Here is a 13,254-nt window from a genome sequence, read left to right as displayed (position 1 = left end):
CCTTCTCATAATTTTAGCATCGTCCGCAAACATTGAGAGAAATGAATCGATACCCTCCGGGAGATCATTTACATATATCAGAAACAAGATAGGACCGAGTACAGAGCCCTGTGGGACTCCACTGGTGACTTCACGCCAATCGGAGGTCTCACCCCTCACCGTAACTCTCTGCTTCCTATTGCTTAGATACTCCCTTATCCACTGGAGCACCTTACCAGCTACACCTGCCTGTCTCTCCAGCTTATGTACCAGCCTCTTATGCGGTACTGTGTCAAAGGCTTTCCGACAATCCAAGAAAATGCAGTCCGCCCAGCCCTCTCTTTCTTGCTTAATCTGTGTCACCTGATCGTAGAATTCTATCAAGCCTGTAAGGCAAGATTTACCATCCCTGAATCCATGTTGGCGATTTGTCACCAAGTCCCTTCTCTCCAGATGTGTTACCAGGTTTTTTCTCACGATCTTCTCCATCACCTTGCATGGTATACAAGTCAAGGACACTGGCCTGTAGTTCAGTGCCTCTTGTCTGTCGCCCTTTTTGTATATTGGGACCACATTCGCCATCTTCCATATTTCTGGTAGGTCTCCCGTCTCTAGTGACTTACCATACACTATGGAGAGTGGCAGGCAAAGTGCCTCTGCACACTCTTTCAGTACCCATGGTGAGATCCCATCTGGACCAACAGCCTTTCTAACATCCTGATCCAGCAGGTGTCTCTTGACCTCCTCTCTCGTAATTTCGAACTCCTCCAAGGCCGCCTGGTTTACCTCCCTTTCTCCTAGCACAGTGACCTCACCCTGTTCTATTGTGAAGACCTCCTGGAACCTCTTGTTGAGTTCCTCACACACCTCTCTGTCATTCTCTGTATACCTGTCCTCGCCTGTTCTAAGTTTCAATACCTGTTCTTTCACTGTTGTTTTCCTTCTGATGTGACTGTGGAGTAGCTTTGGTTCGGTCTTGGCTTTGTTTGCTATATCATCTTCAAAATTTTTCTCTGCTTCTCTTCTCACCCTGACGTACTCATTCCTGGTTCTCTGGTATCTCTCTCTGCTTTCTGGTGTTCTGTTATTCCGGAAGTTCCTCCACGCCTTTTTGTTCAGTTTCTTCGCTTCCATACATGCCCTATTATACCATGGATTCTTCTGTTGCTTCTCGGATTTTTCCCTTTGGGCCGGGATGAACCTGTTTACTGCCTCCTGACACTTTTGGGTAACATAGTCCATCATACCCTGTACAGACTTGTCTCTGAGGTCTGTGTCCCAAGGTATTTCACTTAGGAAACTTCTCATCTGTTCATAATTCCCCTTTCGGTATGCCAGCCTTTTGATTCCTAGTTCTTTTTGGGGGGAGATAAGTCCTAGCTCTACCAGGTACTCAAAGTTCAATACACTGTGGTCACTCATTCCCAAGGGCGCTTCCATCTTAACTTCCCTTATATCCCATTCATTTAGGGTAAATATCAAATCAAGCATTGCTGGTTCATCTTCTCCTCTCATTCTTGTTGGTTCTTTGGTGTGCTGGCTTAGAAAGTTTCTTGTTGCCACGTCCAGCAGCTTAGCTCTCCATGTTTCTGGTCCTCCATGCGGGTCTCTGTTCTTCCAATCTATCTTCCCATGGTTGAAGTCTCCCATAATTAGTAGTCCAGATCCATTCCTGCTAGCAACAGAAGCTGCTCTTTCTATTATGTTAATGGTGGCCATGTTGTTTCTATCATATTCCTGTCTAGGTCTTCTGTCATTTGGTGGTGGATTATATATGACTGCGACTATAATTTTTTTCCCTCCATTTGTTACAGTACCTGCTATGTAGTCACTGAAACCTTCGCAGCCCTGAATATCCATCTCCTCAAAATCCCAGCCTTGTCTTACCAGCAGAGCTACACCACCCCCACCTCTTCCTTCCCTCTCTTTCCTCATAACATAATAGTCCTGTGGGAACACTGCATTTGTTATCGTTTTCGTGATCTTTGTTTCTGTGAGGGCTATTATATCTGGGTTTTCCTCTAGTACCAGTTCTCCAAGCTCATTTGCTTTATTTGTAATTCCATCTATGTTTGTGTACATCGCTTTGAGGCTCACTTTCTTCTGTCCCTTCTCAAATCGCCTCCTTGGTGAGTGTTCTGCTGGTGGGGAAGGCTGTTCCATGGGTGTGAGGACCTGTGAGGTGGATAATAGGGTCTCAGAGGATACTGGGATGAGGGGCGGGGGATCCAGTGAAGGGGGAGGGACAGGGAGGGTATGGGGTGAAAGGGGAGGGAGGACGGGAAGGAAAGGGGGGGAGGGAGGACTCGGGAGGAGGGGAGGGGTAGAAGGGTGGGGATTGGGTGTGGGGGGAGGGAGATTTTGTTGAACATTTGAGTGGGGGCAGGGAGGGTTTGGGGTAGGGGGGTTTTCTATGCAGTGGAGGGAGGCGGGGTTGTCCTCCCTTCTGGTGTTACTGGGTAGCTGGTTGTGGGTTCCCCCCTCGCCTCTGGGGGTGTTGGGTTGGGAGCTGTGACTTCCTGGTTTTCCCCTCTCGCCCTGCGCCTCTTCCTTGCTTCTGCCGCCACGGCTCTCTCCTCCCTTGTCATGTCTCTCTGGAGGAATACATTTTTTAATTTTCCCACGTTTTTCAGGAAGCTCTTCCTTGATAGGATCTTCTCCTTTGTGTTCTCGTTTGCAAACACTATCTTTATCATTCGGTCTCGGTCTTTGTTGTACCAGCCTAGCCTGAAAACCTTCTCAATGCTATGCTCAGCCCCTTCCATGTCTAGTGCCTTTAGTACTTCATTCACTGCTGCTTTGTCCTTGTCACTCCACTCTGTCCTATTAGATCCTTCCTGCTCCTTAATACCCACAGCAACCACTGATCTGTTCCTTTCCAGCAGTTGGCTAGTGGAGCGTGCCGCCTCCTGCGAGGTGGCTGCTTTCATGGCCACCTCCATCACTGCAGTCATTACTTCAGAGTTATTTTTTTTTAGTATTTCCGCAAATGTTGCTTTTATTGTGGCATTCTCATCCAGAAAACTATTACCACCTTCTCCCTGGGTGGTTTTCTGATTCTCAGCCTCGATACCATTTTCTTTGAGGGCTCTAATCTCCTCCTTTGCTGCTGTCAGCTCTCTTTTCAGGTTGCTTATTTCGTTCTTCATTTCCTGCATCATTTCTTGCATCTCACTCTTGATGTCCTCCAGAAACTGGGCGAACATTTCCTTCATCTCATCACCTTGGCTCTTTCCTGTTCCCCTGGGACCTCTGGCTGCCATGCTTGACCCTGATGGGATGGGGGAGGGAGAGAGAGAGAGAGAGGAAGAGAGAGAGAAAGAGAGAGAGAGAAAGGGAGTGATAAAGGGAGAGATAAATGGGTGGGTGGGGGGGATCCGACCCTTCCACTGAAGTGAGAAGAAAGTAGAAGGGGAGGGGGGGGGAGGAGATGGAGAGAGAGGCGGGAGGGAGAGAGAGGAGAGGGAGAGAGTGGGTGAGGGAGAGAGCGGGTGAGGGAGAGAGCGGGTGAGGTGTGTGTGTGTGTGTGGGCAGAGAGGGAGGGAGGGGGAAGGAAAGAGAGGGAGGGGGAAGGAAAGAGAGGGAGGGAGAGGGGGAGGGAGGGAGAGAGGGAGGGAGAGAGAGAGAGAGGGAGAGAGAGAGGGAGGTAGGGAGAGAGAGAGAGGGAGGGAGAGAGAGAGGGAGGGAGAGAGAGAGAGAGGGAGGGAGAGAGAGAGAGAGAGAGAGAGAGAGAGAGCAGGAGAGAGAGAGAGCAGGAGAGAGAGAGAGCAGGAGAGAGCAGGAGAGAGAGAGAGCAGGAGAGAGAGAGCAGGAGAGAGAGAGCAGGAGAGAGAGAGCAGGAGAGAGATAGTGGGAGAGGGAGAGAGGGAGTGTGTGTGTGTGTGTGTGTGTGTGTGTGTGTGTGTGTGTGTGTGTGTGTGTGTGTGTGTTTGATCACTATACTCTCTCGACTAATGTGACAGTTATACAAACACACAGACTGTCTATGTATCTGGTAGAAACGCCATTCTCTTAAACACGGACTCGCGATCTCATTGTTGTAGGTGAATACAATCTCATTGTTGTAGGTGAATACAATCTCATTGTTGTAGGTGAATACAATCTCATTGTTGTAGGTGAATACAATCTCATTGTTGTAGGTGAATACAATCTCATTGTTGTAGGTGAATACAATCTCATTGTTGTAGGTGAATACAATCTCATTGTTGTAGGTGAATACAATCTCATTGTTGTAGGTGAATACAATCTCATTGTTGTAGGTGAATACAATTCACGGTATAATTTAATGTCTTCACCTTCGCCAACAGACAGCCTGATTTGGGCTTATGATGACCAGGAAGTGAATGACTGACAACCCAACTAGAAAAATACCGACCATAACTTGGGTGAAAATATATCATTATAACACGTGCAGACCGACTTTGTCTAAAGGTGAGGGATAGTACGCTTTTGCCCCCAAAGAGGGTGTTGCCCTAGGAAGACTTAATATCAGTCCACGCAGAACTAACCTCGCCAGACTGTGAATTAACATGAATTAACATATCCAGGCTGACTTGTTAATATCAAGGTGTGATTTTCTTGTTTGTTTGCTCCCGTTTAAAATATACACTATTCACGTGATCTGAGAAATTGTTAAAATTGGAGGGTCTTGTCAGGTCGACTGACAGTTGCTGACCTTTAACCTCTCTGACCTGCACGGGAATAAATGTGTTAAATTTGTAACATTTTGTTGTTTTAAACTCCCGGATATGTGAAGTGTGTTGACGAAAAATAGGCGACTGTAATAGCCTATGATTCTTTATATAATGTTCGTGTCCCTGGCAGTACCTAGGTCGATGGTTCGAATCCCCCTTATTACTCCAATTGATTTTCTCATTTGATCTTGTAATGTGTGAGTGTAAATATGTGACATACGGCTGGAACCAGTATGACAATATTAAAGAGGCAATTGAACCAGATCTTGCAAGTTGTTCTGCAAGATTCAGGGTGAAATGGATATATATTCCACTTAAGGGACGCTACCACTAACAGCTGTACCTTAAGCGTACCTTATCACCACACAAATCTGGCCCCAAATCGAAGTACAGATTAACCACTTGATGAAGTTGACCAAACCACACACTAGAAAGTGAAGAGACGACGACGTATCACAATCGACTTGAGAATGGTCCAGGACGGACCGAAACATCGTCGTCCCTTCACCTTCTAGTGTGTGGTCTGGTCAACATATTTCAGCCACGTTATTGTGACTCCTCGCCTGCAAATTGATGAAGTACCAATGGAGAATGAGTATTAAAACCAATATTTAACATATTTAGGTACATTGATGCATTGGAGCAGTTGTTCTAGACTATATGAAAGATCACATAGTGTGTGTCAAGAGGTGCTAGCTTGGTGATACTAGAAAACTAAATTCTGCGTGATGTTAGGAAAAAAAATCCATATTTAACATAAGAATGAACGACAAGTGATGATGCGTATAAGTGGTTCACTCGATTTGCCACTCCGTAAGAAACTCGGTTGTTTTGCACGTATATGAATACGCGGGATGAGTGACGCTGCCCAATACTGTCACTATGGCGGTGTGTCCACTCACAGGATGAGTGGCGCTGCCCAATACTGTCACTATGGCGGTGTGTCCACTCACAGGATGAGTGGCGCTGTCCAATACTGTCACTATGGCGGTGTGTCCACTCACAGGATGAGTGGCGCTGCCCAATACTGTCACTATGGCGGTGTGTCCACTCACAGGATGAGTGGCGCTGCCCAATACTGTCACTATGGCGGTGTGTCCACTCACAGGATGAGTGGCGCTGCCCAATACTGTCACTATGGCGGTGTGTCCACTCACAGGATGAGTGACGCTGCCCAATACTGTCACTATGGCGGTGTGTCCACTCACAGGATGAGTGGCGCTGCCCAATACTGTCACTATGGTGGTGTGTCCACTCACAGGATGAGTGACGCTGCCCAATACTGTCACTATGACGGTGTGTCCACTCACAGGATGAGTGGCGCTGTCCAATACTGTCACTATGGCGGTGTGTCCACTCACAGGATGAGTGACGCTGTCCAATACTGTCACTATGGCGGTGTGTCCACTCACAGGATGAGTGGCGCTGCCCAATACTGTCACTATGGCGGTGTGTCCACTCACAGGATGAGTGGCGCTGCCCAATACTGTCACTATGGCGGTGTGTCCACTCACAGGATGAGTGACGCTGCCCAATACTGTCACTATGGCGGTGTGTCCACTCACAGGATGAGTGGCGCTGCCCAATACTGTCACTATGGTGGTGTGTCCACTCACAGGATGAGTGACGCTGCCCAATACTGTCACTATGACGGTGTGTCCACTCACAGGATGAGTGGCGCTGCCCAATACTGTCACTATGGTGGTGTGTTCACTCACGGGATGAGTGGCGCTGCCCAATACTGTCACTATGGCGGTGTGTCCACTCACAAGATGAGTGGCGCTGCCCAATACTGTCACTATGGCGGTGTGTCCACTCACAAGATGAGTGGCGCTGCCCAATACTGTCACTATGGCGGTGTGTCCACTCACAGGATGAGTGACGCTGCCCAATACTGTCACTATGGCGGTGTGTCCACTCACAAGATGAGTGGCGCTGCCCAATACTGTCACTATGGCGGTGTGTCCACTCACAGGATGAGTGACGCTGCCCAATACTGTCACTATGGCGGTGTGTTCACTCACGGGATGAGTGGCGCTGCCCAATACTGTCACTATGGTGGTGTGTCCACTCACAGGATGAGTGACGCTGCCCAATACTGTCACTATGGCGGTGTGTCCACTCACAGGATGAGTGACGCTGCCCAATACTGTCACTATGGCGGTGTGTTCACTCACAGGATGAGTGGTGCTGCCCAATACTGTCACTATGGCGGTGTGTCCACTCACAGGATGAGTGACGCTGCCCAATACTGTCACTATGGCGGTGTGTTCACTCACAGGATGAGTGACGCTGCCCAATACTGTCACTATGGCGGTGTGTCCACTCACAGGATGAGTGACGCTGCCCAATACTGTCACTATGGCGGTGTGTCCACTCACAGGATGAGTGACGCTGCCCAATACTGTCACTATGGTGGTGTGTTCACTCACAGGATGAGTGACGCTGCCCAATACTGTCACTATGGTGGTGTGTCCACTCACAGGATGAGTGACGCTGCCCAATACTGTCACTATGGTGGTGTGTCCACTCACAGGATGAGTGACGCTGCCCAATACTGTCACTATGGTGGTGTGTCCACTCACAGGATGAGTGGCGCTGCCCAATACTGTCACTATGGCGGTGTGTCCACTCACAGGATGAGTGGCGCTGCCCAATACTGTCACTATGGCGGTGTGTCCACTCACAGGATGAGTGGCGCTGCCCAATACTGTCACTATGTCGGTGTGTCCACTCACAGGATGAGTGACGCTGCCCAATACTGTCACTATGGCGGTGTGTCCTCTCACAGGATGAGTGGCGCTGCCCAATACTGTCACTATGGCGGTGTGTCCACTCACAGGATGAGTGGCGCTGCCCAATACTGTCACTATGGCGGTGTGTCCACTCACAGGATGAGTGGCGCTGCCCAATACTGCCACTATGGCGGTGTATCCACTCACAGGATGAGTGGCGCTGCCCAATACTGTCACTATGGCGGTGTGTCCACTCACAGGATGAGTGGCGCTGCCCAATACTGTCACTATGGCGGTGTGTCCACTCACAGGATGAGTGGCGCTGCCCAATACTGTCACTATGGCGGTGTGTCCACTCACAGGATGAGTGACGCTGCCCAATACTGTCACTATGGCGGTGTGTCCACTCACAGGATGAGTGGCGCTGCCCAATACTGTCACTATGGCGATGTGTCCACTCACAGGATGAGTGGCGCTGCCCAATACTGTCACTATGGCGGTGTGTCCACTCACAGGATGAGTGGCGCTGCCCAATACTGCCACTATGGCGGTGTGTCCACTCACAGGATGAGTGACGCTGCCCAATACTGCCACTATGGCGGTGTGTTCACTCACAGGATGAGTGGCGCTGCCCAATACTGTCACTATGGCGGTGTGTCCACTCACAGGATGAGTGGCGCTGCCCAATACTGTCACTATGGCGGTGTGTCCACTCACAGGATGAGTGACGCTGCCCAATACTGTCACTATGGCGGTGTGTCCACTCACAGGATGAGTGGCGCTGCCCAATACTGTCACTATGGCGGTGTGTCCAATCACAGGATGAGTGGCGCTGCCCAATACTGTCACTATGGCGGTGTGTCCACTCACAGGATGAGTGGCGCTGCCCAATACTGTCACTATGGCGGTGTGTTCACTCACAGGATGAGTGGCGCTGCCCAATACTGTCACTATGGCGGTGTGTCCACTCACAGGATGAGTGGCGCTGCCCAATACTGTCACTATGGCGGTGTGTCCACTCACAGGATGAGTGGCGCTGCCCAATACTGTCACTATGGCGGTGTGTCCACTCACAGGATGAGTGGCGCTGCCCAATACTGTCACTATGGCGGTGTGTCCACTCACAGGATGAGTGGCGCTGTCCAATACTGTCACTATGGCGGTGTGTCCACTCACAGGATGAGTGGCGCTGCCCAATACTGTCACTATGGCGGTGTGTCCACTCACAAGATGAGTGACGCTGCCCAATACTGTCACTATGGCGGTGTGTCCACTCACAGGATGAGTGGCGCTGCCCAATACTGTCACTATGGCGGTGTGTCCACTCACAAGATGAGTGACGCTGCCCAATACTGTCACTATGGCGGTGTGTCCACTCACAAGATGAGTGGCGCTGCCCAATACTGTCACTATGGCGGTGTGTCCACTCACAGGATGAGTGGCGCTGCCCAATACTGTCACTATGGCGGTGTGTGCACTCACAGGATGAGTGGCGCTGCCCAATACTGTCACTATGGCGGTGTGTGCACTCACAGGATGAGTGGCGCTGCCCAATACTGTCACTATGGCGGTGTGTGCACTCACAGGATGAGTGGCGCTGCCCAATACTGTCACTATGGCGGTGTGTCCACTCACAGGATGAGTGGCGCTGCCCAATACTGTCACTATGGCGGTGTGTCCACTCACAGGATGAGTGGCGCAGCCCAATACTGTCACTATGGCGGTGTGTCCACTCACAGGATGAGTGGCGCTGCCCAATACTGTCACTATGGCGGTGTGTGCACTCACAGGATGAGTGGCGCTGCCCAATACTGTCACTATGGCGGTGTGTGCACTCACAGGATGAGTGGCGCTGCCCAATACTGTCACTATGGCGGTGTGTCCACTCACAGGATGAGTGGCGCTGCCCAATACTGTCACTATGGCGGTGTGTCCACTCACAGGATGAGTGACGCTGCCCAATACTGTCACTATGGCGGTGTGTCCACTCACAGGATGAGTGGCGCTGCCCAATACTGTCACTATGGCGGTGTGTCCACTCACAGGATGAGTGGCGCTGCCCAATACTGTCACTATGGCGGTGTGTCCACTCACAGGATGAGTGACGCTGCCCAATACTGTCACTATGGCGGTGTGTCCACTCACAGGATGAGTGGCGCTGCCCAATACTGTCACTATGGCGGTGTGTCCACTCACAGGATGAGTGGCGCTGCCCAATACTGCCACTATGGCGGTGTGTCCACTCACAGGATGAGTGGCGCTGCCCAATACTGCCACTATGGCGGTGTGTCCACTCACAGGATGAGTGACGCTGCCCAATACTGCCACTATGGCGGTGTGTGCACTCACAGGATGAGTGGCGCTGCCCAATACTGTCACTATGGCGGTGTGTCCACTCACAGGATGAGTGGCGCTGCCCAATACTGTCACTATGGCGGTGTGTCCACTCACAGGATGAGTGGCGCTGCCCAATACTGTCACTATGGCGGTGTGTCCACTCACAGGATGAGTGGCGCTGCCCAATACTGCCACTATGGCGGTGTGTCCACTCACAGGATGAGTGGCGCTGCCCAATACTGCCACTATGGCGGTGTGTGCACTCACAGGATGAGTGGCGCTGCCCAATACTGCCACTATGGCGGTGTGTGCACTCACAGGATGAGTGACGCTGCCCAATACTGCCACTATGGCGGTGTGTCCACTCACAGGATGAGTGACGCTGCCCAATACTGCCACTATGGCGGTGTGTGCACTCACAGGATGAGTGACGCTGCCCAATACTGTCACTATGGCGGTGTGTCCACTCACAGGATGAGTGACGCTGCCCAATACTGTCACTATGGCGTTGTGTCCACTCACAAGATGAGTGGCGCTGCCCAATACTGTCACTATGGTGATGTGTCCACTCACAGGATGAGTGGCGCTGCCCAATACTGTCACTATGGCGGTGTGTTCACTCACAGGATGAGTGACGCTGCCCAATACTGTCACTATGGCGGTGTGTCCACTCACAGGATGAGTGACGCTGCCCAATACTGTCACTATGGCGGTGTGTCCACTCACAAGATGAGTGGCGCTGCCCAATACTGTCACTATGGTGGTGTGTCCACTCACAGGATGAGTGGCGCTGCCCAATACTGTCACTATGGCGGTGTGTTCACTCACAGGATGAGTGGCGCTGCCCAATACTGTCACTATGGCGGTGTGTCCACTCACAGGATGAGTAACGCTGCCCAATACTGTCACTATGGCGGTGTGTCCACTCACAGGATGAGTGGCGCTGCCCAATACTGTCACTGTGGCGGTGTGTCCACTCACAAGAAGAGTGGCGCTGCCCAATACTGTCACTATGGCGGTGTGTCCACTCACAGGATGAGTGGCGGTGCTCAATACTGTCACTATGGCGGTGTGTCCACTCACAGGATGAGTGACGCTGCCCAATACTGTCACTATGGCGGTGTGTCTACTCACAAAATGAGTGGCGCTGCCCAATACTGTCACTATGGTGGTGTGTCCACTCACAAGATGAGTGGCGCTGCCCATTACTGTCACTATGGTGGTGTGTCCACTCACAGGATGAGTGGCGCTGCCCAATACTGTCACTATGGCGGTGTGTCCACTCACAGGATGAGTGACGCTGCCCAATACTGTCACTATGGCGGTGTGTCCACTCACAGGGTGAAAGGCGCTGCCCAATACTGTCACTATGGCGGTGTGTCCACTCACAGGATGAGTGGCGCTGCCCAATACTGTCACTATGGCGGTGTGTCCACTCACAGGATGAGTGGCGCTGCCCAATACTGTCACTATGGCGGTGTGTCCACTCACAGGATGAGTGACGCTGCCCAATACTGCCACTATGGCGGTGTGTCCACTCACAGGATGAGTGACGCTGCCCAATACTGTCACTATGGCGGTTTGTCCACTCACAGGATGAGTGACGCTGCCCAATACTGTCACTATGGCGGTGTGTCCACTCACAAGATGAGTGGCGCTGCCCAATACTGTCACTATGGCGGTGTGTCCACTCACAGGATGAGTGGCGCTGCCCAATACTGTCACTATGGCGGTGTGTCCACTCACAGGATGAGTAACGCTGCCCAATACTGTCACTATGGCGGTGTGTCCACTCACAGGATGAGTGGCGCTGCCCAATACTGTCACTATGGCGGTGTGTCCACTCACAGGATGAGTGGCGCTGCCCAATACTGTCACTATGGCGGTGTGTCCACTCACAGGATGAGTGGCGCTGCCCAATACTGTCACTATGGCGGTGTGTCCACTCACAGGATGAGTGGCGCTGCCCAATACTGTCACTATGGCGGTGTGTCCACTCACAAGATGAGTGACGCTGCCCAATACTGTCACTATGGCGGTGTGTCCACTCACAGGATGAGTGGCGCTGCCCAATACTGTCACTATGGCGGTGTGTCCACTCACAGGATGAGTGGCGCTGCCCAATACTGTCACTATGGCGGTGTGTCCACTCACAGGATGAGTGGCGCTGCCCAATACTGTCACTATGGCGGTGTGTCCACTCACAGGATGAGTGGCGCTGCCCAATACTGTCACTGTGGCGGTGTGTCCACTCACAGGATGAGTGGCGCTGCCCAATACTGTCACTATGGCGGTGTGTCCACTCACAGGATGAGTGGCGCTGCCCAATAAACTCGCCTTTCGAAGCAACATTAAAAAAAATAGGTAGGTAATGAAAGAACTTTTGATGGATTTCAAGTTTAAAACAGAGCTGTTCGATAATTTTCAAACCAGACTGAAGATATTTGTCAGTGAGTTTGATGCTAAAAATTTTATTTTAAAATTTCACTGTCATCATAACTATTTCTGTTGAAGCATTAATTCAGATTCTAATCAAATGAGTTTAATAAACAATAAAGGGGTGACTGGGAAGAGATTAATTCCAATATACTAAGAATCTGTAAGAATAGAGCAAAATGGATATATTCAGGACACACATTGCAAATTATTGTCACTGATAAACAAAGTCCTAACAAACACGTGACTTAATCACTACGTTGAGGCGACGTATTAAATAAAGATTATTATCCTTGCTAACTCAGCTATGTGCTAAGTTATAACTTCTCCATGGTAAAGTTAGACACATTTCCTGCCAGAATTACCTGATCAACCAGGCTGTAGTGAATATGTAGTCCTGCAGGCCGCTCCAAGCAACAAACAGTCTGTTGACCCAAGCTATCGAGCATCAAGACCAGATCCTGAGGGGGTGAGGGACACTAGAAGAACTCTCAGAACCCGTTACAGGTACGATCCGGGTCTGCAGCGGCCTGATTCCAGTCCGGTTTGGTCGAGGAATCTCATCCCTCTGGTCTGAGCACAGTAGACATTCCTCCTACAGGGTGGTCGGTCCGGAGTGTAGATCTGATACTGATTGAACTCTGTTACCTTCCTTTCCTAAGTGTACTTGTTTAACTCCCCATTACTTTACTATTTGTTGAGCCCTATTAGTTAGTTATTCGTTGTTCAGTCCCTATTAGTTAGTTGATACTTTAGCCTTATTAGTTATTAGTTGTATTACTAAGGGTGGATATCAATAGAAGCTGCCTCGTATGGGCCAATAGGACTCCTGCAGTTACTTTCATTCTTATGTTCTTATGTTCTAAGACAACATTCTTAAGTTCTTATGTTCTAAGACAACATTCTTATGTTCTTATGTTCTAAGACAACATTCTTATGTTCTTATGTTCTAAGACAACATTCTTATGTTCTTATGTTCTAAGACAACATTCTTATGTTCTTATGTTCTAAGACAACATTCTTAAGTTCTTATGTTCTAAGACAACATTCTTAAGTTCTTATGTTCTAAGACA

Source organism: Procambarus clarkii, chromosome 32 (assembly GCF_040958095.1).
Source record: "Procambarus clarkii isolate CNS0578487 chromosome 32, FALCON_Pclarkii_2.0, whole genome shotgun sequence".
Taxonomy (NCBI): Eukaryota; Metazoa; Arthropoda; class Malacostraca; order Decapoda; family Cambaridae; genus Procambarus; species Procambarus clarkii.
The sequence above is the reverse complement of the archived record's forward strand: the minus strand, read 5'-3'. Positions refer to the sequence as shown.